Source organism: Globicephala melas, chromosome 5 (assembly GCF_963455315.2).
Source record: "Globicephala melas chromosome 5, mGloMel1.2, whole genome shotgun sequence".
Lineage (NCBI taxonomy): Eukaryota > Metazoa > Chordata > Mammalia > Artiodactyla > Delphinidae > Globicephala > Globicephala melas.
This window is the reverse complement of record NC_083318.1, coordinates 50,903,461-50,913,076: the sequence shown is the minus strand read 5'-3', so window position 1 is coordinate 50,913,076 and position 9,616 is coordinate 50,903,461. Positions and strand designations below refer to the sequence as shown.

The following is a 9,616-nucleotide window of genomic DNA, read 5'->3' as shown; positions in this document are numbered from 1 at the left end:
GAATGCCAAACTAGAGCCTTTCTTCCTGCTGGGGCAGTATTGTCCCCTAAATCCACTTTCCAGTTCTCTCAGCCTAGCCTAGTTTGATGTAGCATTGACTTAGCTTAACTACAGCAAAAGGAAGTGGGTTTGCATTTGGGATGGGAGGAGGCGGCCACGGGTGTGTGTGTGTGTCGGCGTGTGCGCGCGCGCGCGCGGGAGACGTGGAACACCGGGAAAGGAAAAAAAACCCATTGAGACGTAGCAACTGTGTGAAAATAATTTCCCCGTGGCTGTAAGAGGGGTCCCTGCACGGGAAAGCAATTTTAGGAATTAAAAAAAAAAAAAAATCTTCAAAGAGGGTGTGAGGAAGGCTGGCCAGGAGGGTGCGGGGCGTAGCGGGGGACAAGTGCCTCCCCGCCGGTATCTTTCTTTCCCAGTCCAGGCTTGGGGCGACCCCCTCCCCACCCACCCACCTGCCCGCCGCCGCATCCGCGCCCCCTGCAGTCCCGGGGCCCGCACAGACCCGCGGGGAGGGTTGGCCGCCGGCCTGGGGGGACTGCAAAGGTCTGGCGGCGAGGGCTTATTTAGTGGCCGTGGCTGTAGTACAGGCTGTCCCCGGCAGCCGGCGGAGTCAGCGCACCCACGTGACGGCCCCGGCTCTCCAGTGAGCTCCCCAAACAGACGCACACCCAGCCACACGCGCGCACACACACACGCACGCACCCCCGCGCGCACACGCCCGCCCGCTCTGCCTCTGCGCCCTCCATCCCGGCTCGCTCATTCTCTCGCCCTCTCGCTTCCCCTGCGGTCTCTCGCTCTGCGCGCACACACCACACACACGCACACGCACACACACGCGCGCACACACGCAGCCGGCACAGGCGGCGGCGGCGGCGGCTGCTCAAGTCAGGACGAACCTCTCTAGGTACCGTCTTGAGAAGGCGGCGGCGGCGGCGGCGGCGGCGGCGGCGGCAGCGGCGGCAGCGGCAGCGGCAGCCCGAGCATCCCTCCTCAGCCGGAGAGGGAGCACCGCCGAGAGTTTCCGTTCCCTTTGCCGTTCCCTTCCCCCTCCTTTTCTTTATTTTTCGAGAGAATTTCTTCTTCGCTTATTGGTTTAATTTGATTTTGAAAATTTTTGGTTGCTTTTGTGTGTGTGCTTTTTTTTTTTTTTTCTTTCCTCATTTTATTTGCTTCCAGAGCATGGCGGGCTGCGGGCTGTCGGAAGACACCTTCTTCTCTTCCTTCTTTTACAACTACGGCTCCTCCTGGGAAACCCCTTCCAACCAGGTAAGGGGTGGCTCGGTGCCGGTCGGCGTCGCGCCCCGTGCCCCCAGCCGTGCGCTCACTTGGCACTCGGCGGGGAAGCAGAGGCTCGGGAGGGGGTGGGGAGGCTGGGGGGGCCAAGTGGGTCGCACCGTCTGGGTCTGTGCCAACCGGCGAGAGGAGGTGTCCGCCTTCCCCCAGCACTAGCTTTCCAGTCTCCAGGGTCTGTTGCGTCCCTCCCTTGTGCAATCTACCATCCAGACCTCTCCCCACCCCCCGCCCCAACCTTCCAGCCCAGCGGGAACCCGGGAGAGAGAGGTAGGAGCCGGCACGTTACCCCGAACAACTCCAGGCAAAACCAGGGAACTCGAGCGCAACCTTCCCCAAGTCGCCGCGGGCGCCGCGCCCCTGTGCGCCCGGCGCCTGCCCGCCCTCCAGTTGCGCCGAGGGGCTGCGGAGCTCTGAGTCCCCCGCGACGTGCTGTTCCCCCTCCACTACCCCCCGGGCTCCAAGCCACCTCTTTCCCTAAAATGGCTGCAGTCTCAAGTGGAGGCGTCCCCTGACCCCGAGGAGGAGGGGGGCAGAGTGGATGCTCCAGTGCCCGTGACCCCGAGCCTCCCCCGGCGCGCACAAGCACCCCACAAACACACTTAACTTTGATGACAGTGCAATGCAGTCCGGCTGCATCGTGCCCTCGACGCTCCCCGCCGCCGGCCTCGAGGTGTGCTTGTCGGTGTGGCTCGGGGGGCGCGGAGGAGCTGGGGGTAGACGCCGGAAGGGGGGGCGTGGAAGGAGATGGGTGTTAGTGGGCCACTGGTAACCTGGAGAGACAGGCATGTGCTCGGGGTCTAGGCGTTCAGAAGCTATTCCGGGAGCCAGAGCGAGAAAGAGAGGAAAAATGCCTTTTAATTAAATAACTGTTGTAGTCTGCTGCCCCCACCGCTTGTTTGGTGAAAGTCTACAGGCATCTGTCATCTCCAAACTACACGGGGAAGTGGAGCTGGAGTCGAGGGAGAGGAGAGTGTGAGTGTGTGTGTGTGTGTGTGTGTGTGTGTGTGTGTGTGTACGCGCGCGAGTCCAGGCTGGGGAAAGTTGGGGCGGGAGGCGAGGCGAAGGAGCAATGGTGAAAGGCAGCAGCAACTCGGTGGGCGGTCCGGGGCGCGGGGGATTCCCGGGCCCAGCGGAGCCAGCGCCGCGGGGGGAGCAGGCCGGCGGGGTTTGGGGGGCGTCGAGGAAAAGAGCTCTGTTCTGCCCGGCTTGCCCAGCCGCCGCGGCGTCTCTCCTCCTCAGCTAGCCCGCCCGCCTCGGCCGTTAGCCGGGCTGCCCGCCGCACTCGCCGGCTTTGGCGCGCTCCTTCCTGGGCCCGGGGCGCAGCGCGCTCCTGCGAGCTCCCGGCAAAAGAGCCAATACCCCAAAGCGAAACAACAGAAAAATGTGCTCCGCCGCCCCCGCAACACCCCCAGTTTCCAAGAAACTGAGACTGCCGAACTAGTAATCGCCGGGCCAAGACCTCGCGTCTCCGGCGTGGGCTCTCCAGAAAGCGCCGTGGCCATCCGAGTGAATAATACAGCAGGGCGGCCCGGGAGCCTCGGAGAGGCTCCTGCCGCCGAGACAGCATCAGCGGGAGACGGCGGCGAGCTCCGGCCAGACCGGCCGGCTGCCGCCGCGGGTGGGGGCGTCTGGGCCGCTCCCCGGAAGCGTGCCGGCAGCTCGCCGGGTGCGGAGCTCTGGAAGGCGGGGGCCGCGGTGTGGGGGAGGGGGGACGACGGGGGGGCGGGGTGGCGGCTTGAACTGGGGGTTCAGGCAAGGCAGCCGAGAAACGGGAGGCCCCGCTGGGAGTAGAAACTTGCAGGAACTGACGGGGGGGTCGGGCGGGCGCTGGGATTGGGGAACTGGAGGGGTACTTCGGCTGAACGAGGCAGGCGCTGGGGGCTTTCTCCAGACCACCCTGCCTCGGGTGCTCTCCGTGCCTCCCGGCGCCAGCTCCGGATTGCCGAGAGCCAACAATCCCTCTGGCTCGGCAAACTCCAGCTCTCCAGGAGCGGGCGTCCGCGCGCCTGCGCGCGCGCGCGCCTGTGTGTGTGTGTGTGTGTGTGTGTGTATATGTGTGTGTGTGTGTGTGTGTGTGATTGTCGATGAGTCAGAAACCAACCCCAGCTGGTCTTTGAGGACCGAGAGGTGTAGGAAAGGCTTGAGCCACTCACCCCGCACAAGCCGGGGCGGGATTAGGGATTCCTTGGCAGCGCCGCGCCCCCGAGTCCGGGAGTCAGCTGCGTTAGGATAAGTTTCTAGGCGCGTACCTCCGACCTGCACCTCTGGGCCGCGAAACTCCCGCACTTTGTTTACCTCCCAAGGGAGAGAGAAAGGAGATTTGGGTGTAAGGAAGCTCACAGAGATACAGCTTTACAGCGATGGGAGGTTTGGCAACATCTTTTAACGAGATGGGAAGCAAGTCGTTTGAGAGCCTTTAAAAGCGAAGGGCTACGGCCCGATTTTGCAAGACTGGCAATCACGTGCAAACTCCTTGGAAACCAAAGGAGGTGGGCGAGAGGGAGGGGTGCGGGCAGGATTGGAGTAAAGGAAGGAGAGAACCAGAGAAGGGGCGGGGGTGGCGTTTTAAAAAGAGGAAAACTATCGGTCTCTTCGGGTAAAGTTAGTTTAACTTGATTTGGAAAAGCGTTTTCCCAAAAGGCAAGATCTTTCTTCTAGAAAGGGAGACTCATGTTGCTAAGAAAATCGGAAAGAATTTCTGACAAAGCAGCTGGCGCTGCTCTGTGGAGGATGGTTAGCTCACAGGCCGGTACCGGGTGGCGTGCTACTCTTAGTGCAGTGACATTGTATGGTGGGGAAAGGGAGATTATTTGAAATATTGATTTCTTCTTCCACTGGTGCGGTATGAACTTTAAGATAAAGTACAGAAACAAATGAGAGATGTACATCATTAGAGAAAGGTGCCCTCAAAGTGCTACCGAGGCTTTGATCTCTGGTGGTAGATGCAGCCAGGCAGCGGCAGTGAGTCTTACCAGGACTCGCGGCTTCCATCGCGGCCCTATCACCATGTTCAGGGATGAAGAATATATAGGTATAAGGACCTAGGTTCTTATTGATCGCCAGTTTGCATTTCAGCATTTGAGCGTGGTTAAATGACTAAGAAACCTGCTCCTAACTGTTCCTTAGGAGAAAAAGCATTAATTAAACAAAGGCAACCCCAACTCTCATCTTGGACTCTGGGCAGGGCTGCTAGGGGGAGGCCTGGGCCAAATTTGAAAGAGTGAAACTTATTCATGATTTTTACCTGAATCGCTGCCCAAAAGCTTACAAATCTTCCATTCCCTAAAAATAGCAATGCTCTTCAAATACAATTTGTTTACTCCACCTCAATTAAAAATAAAATCCTATTCCTAGTGTTAGAAAGTGCTTATGAAGGTAAGGGTTCCCTGTACCAAAAAAAACAAACAACCTTTTTATTTCTAGATCAATATGATATGCTCTCAACATCTAATACCATGTAAAAGAAGCCTTTTTACAACATCAATAGAACGCAGGCATGTCTCCCTAAGAAGCTCTTTTCCTGGAATCACAAGGCATTTTGATTACTTTCATTTTCACAAGAAACATGATTATGACACCTCTGGTGATAAACAAGCAAGTGAAAAAACTAATGGAAGTGGGGGTTCTTTATACAGAGACCTGGAAATTTGGAAACGACTGGTGCCTTTATTCCTTACTAAACACAAAAACAGACCCAAAAAACCCAAACATGAATCATGGCTGACTGGAAGGTTTTTAGTTATTCTGTGACATTTTATTATTAAAGCAGGGGGAGGGTGGATTGGGGTGATTTTTTGGGAGAGAACCCAGTGTGTATTAGAGCCGAATATGTTACCATTTAAAAACTGGGAAATTCCATCTTATATCTGAAGGGACCATGTTGCAGAAATTTTGCACCCACTTGCCAATGTGCAAAACATACCATAGTGAGAGTGGGGCGGGGAGCATCTGCTTAGGTGGAATTTATTTCTTCAATTAGAATGAAAACCCCAATTAAAGTGCGTATACGAAATGTCTCTGATTTGGCTCAGCGCAGCAGACAACAGACCATTCTTTAATTTACAGTTTCACGCCTAGGGATGGCAGTAGTGCAAGCTTCCAGAACCCAACTCTATCTTTTTATGTTGTGCTTTTTCAACCTGCGCGTCTCTCCTATAGTTGTTGAAGCTTTCCGTCTCCATCAGGAAGCTGCGTACTGGTCATTACTGCTTGCAGCTGGGACCTGGGTCACCTTCTTAGCTGTCCCTCTGTAAGCCCAAATTGAAGCAGGCCAGGTCTGTATGATATTGAAGTAATCAACTGAAAGTGAAAAATGAAGCCAATTAGCTGACTGCTTGGGTGTCCACAAGGCCAGCTATCTGACTTTATTCACTCGATTGACCAGTTCTTTGGTTACTGGGTCTAGCTTAAACCTGAGTTTGTGATAAAGGCATCACCAGCAGACTCGACTCTGCCTTTAACTGTTTTTCTTTCCTAACCCCCTCCCCCTGCCACTCCCTCAAATTTGCCAGACTAGAAATGGAAAATGGCATCCTTATAAGGACACACACTCTCTTCTCAGAGTAGACAGTGACTGTTTTGAATTCAGCCCTGGACTTTTGTTAGCCAAGACCTATAATTCTTTGTACTCACTCTATCTTTTCAAGCAGGCTAGACGTTTCAGTGCAGAATCATTAATGGATTTGGGTAAGTTGTTGAACGCTGTGCTGACTGCCTATTTTTTGGGGGGGGTGAGGGGTAGGGCTTGGCACTCCTTCCATGAATATAGATAGCCAAAGCAGAAACAGTCCGCTGAGGAGCACTTCTTTTCCATCCAGTCCAAGTACCGTAAAGAATTCAATATTTTTCCCCCTCTTTTCTGGGTATTTCATAATTCTTAAAGTGGTAACACTGCTTGGATCCATGGAGATGAGCCAAGACTTGGGACCGTCCTCCGTTTACAAGGGAAGCCAGTATCTTAAAGCTGGAAAAATATAAACTGGGCTTCTTTGTTTAAAAACATTTTAATTTCCCTGAAGATGAGTGTATGAACTGCAAACTAGTTTTTAGGTGCATTTCTATATATTTACTTCAGATACATTTTAGAAATCTACCTCTAAATCCAGCTCACCTTATCCAGTTTTTCCAACATTGGGTTTCTCCTAGGTAGACAGAAAAGTAAAAGAGACTTGGGTTTGTCGTGCATCTTCCAGCAAGGGCAGCTTCTTTAAGGTACAAGCTTGAAAGTCTTGTTCTCTTTTCTGTATAAAGTTGTTGTCACCCTAAAACTTGGGAACCAAAGTACAGTGACAATAGCTACGATTGATTAACGCTGTTCCAAATTAAAAGTCTGTGACTCCTTTAATCTCCACAACGTATGAGTTAGATACCTTTATTATTGTTCCCATTTTATAGATGAAGAAGATAAGGCACAGAGGGGTAAGTACCTTGCCTCAGACCTCAGTGCTAATTAGGGGCCAGACTGGGACATCCTCCAGGCAGTCTGGTTTCAGAGCCCAGAGTCCCACTTACTCTTTCTCCACACTAGACTTGCTCTCCAGTACAACAGAAAAATGCTGTGTGGCCACAGGTACGTTTCTAGCAAGTTTGTTATGCTGTCAGTCATTTGCCAGCTTCATGAAATAATGAATAAATCCTTTGCTTGTCCAAGTTTGCTCATTTTTCCCCCCCCTGGTTATTTATGTAACCAGGTATAATTCTGTTTGGGAATGAGTTGAAGTCTTTTGTTCTGGCGAAATCAGCCTTAACTACCTGATGCTTTTTTTTTTGTTTCTTGGTGATGGACTAAATGTTTGAGTTTACCATTCTTTTCGGTTTGAATGGTTCATCCAGGTTGAGAGATAGAGAGGGTCTTCAGATTGCCAGCTCCCAACATCAGATAATTACGAGTTAGTGGAGGGCTCGTTCCAAATGTATGTGGGCGTCAGGAAGATAACACTGTACAGAAGGAATGTAATTTTAAGATACACGAATAGAATAATTTTTATAAGTAATCATTCAGATACACCAAGACCGTAGCTTGTATAGGTATAGGTATGTGTATGTATGTATATATGTATATATTTGAGGCATAACTCACTCTCCTTTTATAAGCAAACATATCATTTTGGGTTTGTTCTGTATATAGCTGTGTTTGCGATTTAGACTGAGATTTCCCTTTCTCGTCATGGCGACGTTATAACATGTGTCTTCTGTACCAAATCACGCACCTAACATTTATGTCCATCACGAACTAATGCCTTTTAGTGGTTCATCACTTGTATCGTGATCTTCTAAAATACACTTGTGGGAAGGGGAGGGAAAACATTAAATGCGAGTAGTTATAGCAAGACAGTCTCAGCGAAGAGGGCAAAGAGTCTCTGTCTAGTTGCACGTTCCTGCGGCCCTAGTGGAAATGTAAAAGTGCTGGGTTTGCATTGGAATGAGAATGGGGTCACCTACCCTTTGTAGTCATCATCAAGGAAGCAGAACTTCCTTCCAGAGAGAGAGAGACCATAGGAAATCAATGATCACACTTTGCCACTGGAGAGGTAAATGTGGACAGCAGACGGCATTAAATGAAAGGGCAGCAGAAAAGTGATTTACTCAAGACGGCAGTGTGACTTTTTGGTCCCTTCAAAGAATTCACATTTTTGACATAATTATATTAACATCTTTCTTTCTTTTGGATTATATTTTTTTAAAAAAATGGGGAAGAGAAAGTACCGTTGGGTGCTGTTACTGTCTTTCACCTGAAGATAGTTACTTAAGGAAAGCAGTGTCTGGGATGTGGAACCACATCTACCCTCCCCTTCTTTTTTGGTTAATAAGAATCGACCTGATTTATTAAAGTTACCGGACTTCTGTTTGTTTGTTTATTCCATGTATTCCCTGACATAGAGGGGAAGCTTGCCAACCTCACCTTGACAAGAAGGTGCTGCAGAGGGGTGCTTATATGGGAGAGGCACGGAGAAGGGGGGCTATCGCTGGGGTAAAGGGCAGTGTGGGCGTGGAAGCTTAACGACATACGTAGATGCAGGCGTGCGGTTCTAATACCCTGGCCCTTTTTAGGGTGCGCTTCTGATTTGGTGCGCTTCTGATTTCTTTGTGAGCACATCTTCCTGTAGATTTGAAATATCCAGCTGCAGGTCGTAGCTATGGGGCAAAGAACGTCTGGCTTATATCTGGGAGAAGACAAAAAATCCATGTAATCTCTTGCCTGAAAGCGTGTTAGAAAGTGTGTTGATTGTGTGACGACGAAACCAAACAAGCCAAAAAAGCACAGACAAAAAGAAAAAGGACTTTAACCATCACCCCCTACCACATTTTGCTCCAATTTATTATTTCCAGTAGCAGTTCAGTCCCTAAAGTTAACAATGAATGATTATGATTCTGTAGTTTTGTTTACAGCATAAATTAGCATTTTGTTTTCTGTTACAGCTTTTGAATGAGGAATTATAATGTATAATTTGCTGAAAATAGATGTTATCATCTCTTAGGATGAGAACAACCCCATAAACTTGAACAAATGATAAAAATGGAATCAATTACATTTCAAATGGAAGTAGTTTACAAACCTCCAAATACAAAGTGGCAGTAGTAGCTGGTTATTGTAACAAATAATTAGTTTTTTTAAACAACATTTATTGAATTCCGTTGATGATTTGGTAATTGTTCACAGTCGACTGTAGCCCTCCCTCTTCCAAAATGAAATGTGGCGTGGAATGACTGCATCTTATGGACTGCAGGTTGCTTCATTATTCAGTGTTGCAACCAGAATGTATGTTTATTTGCAGATGTAACCTTTCTGAGTAATAAGAAGACATCAAATTGACAAAAATGATGCCACCAAGGCTGGTTGGTGGCTTAAGATAAACACCCAAGGGCTCATGAGTGAGAGTGTTTTCAGGTTGCAAAGAAAGAAAAGAAGTATATTGTCAAAATGGGTGTGTGTGAGTGTGTTCTGAAGGGGGCAACATTTTAAATAATTTATCAAATAGATGAGTCGTATTTTTACATCAGCAAGAATTCATTTCTCTGTCCCACTCCCATGACTGTCTTTCCCATAATCCTTTCCATCCTGAGTTGTCATGGTTAATGTGTAAGTTTCACCTCCCCTTCCTACCACTTAGGAAGCTCCCTGTGGGAAGGAAGAGTGCCTTCTTCAGTTCAAGATCCCTCATCATGCCTGGCCTGTAGTAGACAGACAGAGGTGTTGGAAAATGTCTGAAATTTCAGAAAACTTTTATACCGTTATATGTGTCCCTTCGTTTATTCTTATTTGTTCCATCTCTTAGGATGATGAGGACAATTCTACAGTGTCATTTTTGAAAATGGGAAT

At 49.9% G+C, this 9,616-nt stretch overlaps 1 protein-coding gene across 3 annotated transcripts in view; it reads left to right on the top strand.

The window, feature by feature from the left end:
* Nucleotides 1-773: 773 nt before the first annotated feature.
* PPARGC1A (PPARG coactivator 1 alpha) overlaps nucleotides 774-9,616 on the top strand; it is a 660,339-nt gene continuing 651,496 nt past the window's right edge. For 2 of the 3 annotated variants that reach the window (XM_060299209.1, XM_060299208.1), the window contains exon 1: nucleotides 774-1,269. The gene's annotated coding sequence lies outside the window, so the exon portion shown is untranslated. The remainder of the gene's footprint in view (nucleotides 1,270-9,616) is intronic. The other variant, XM_060299211.1, reaches the window with a different exon arrangement.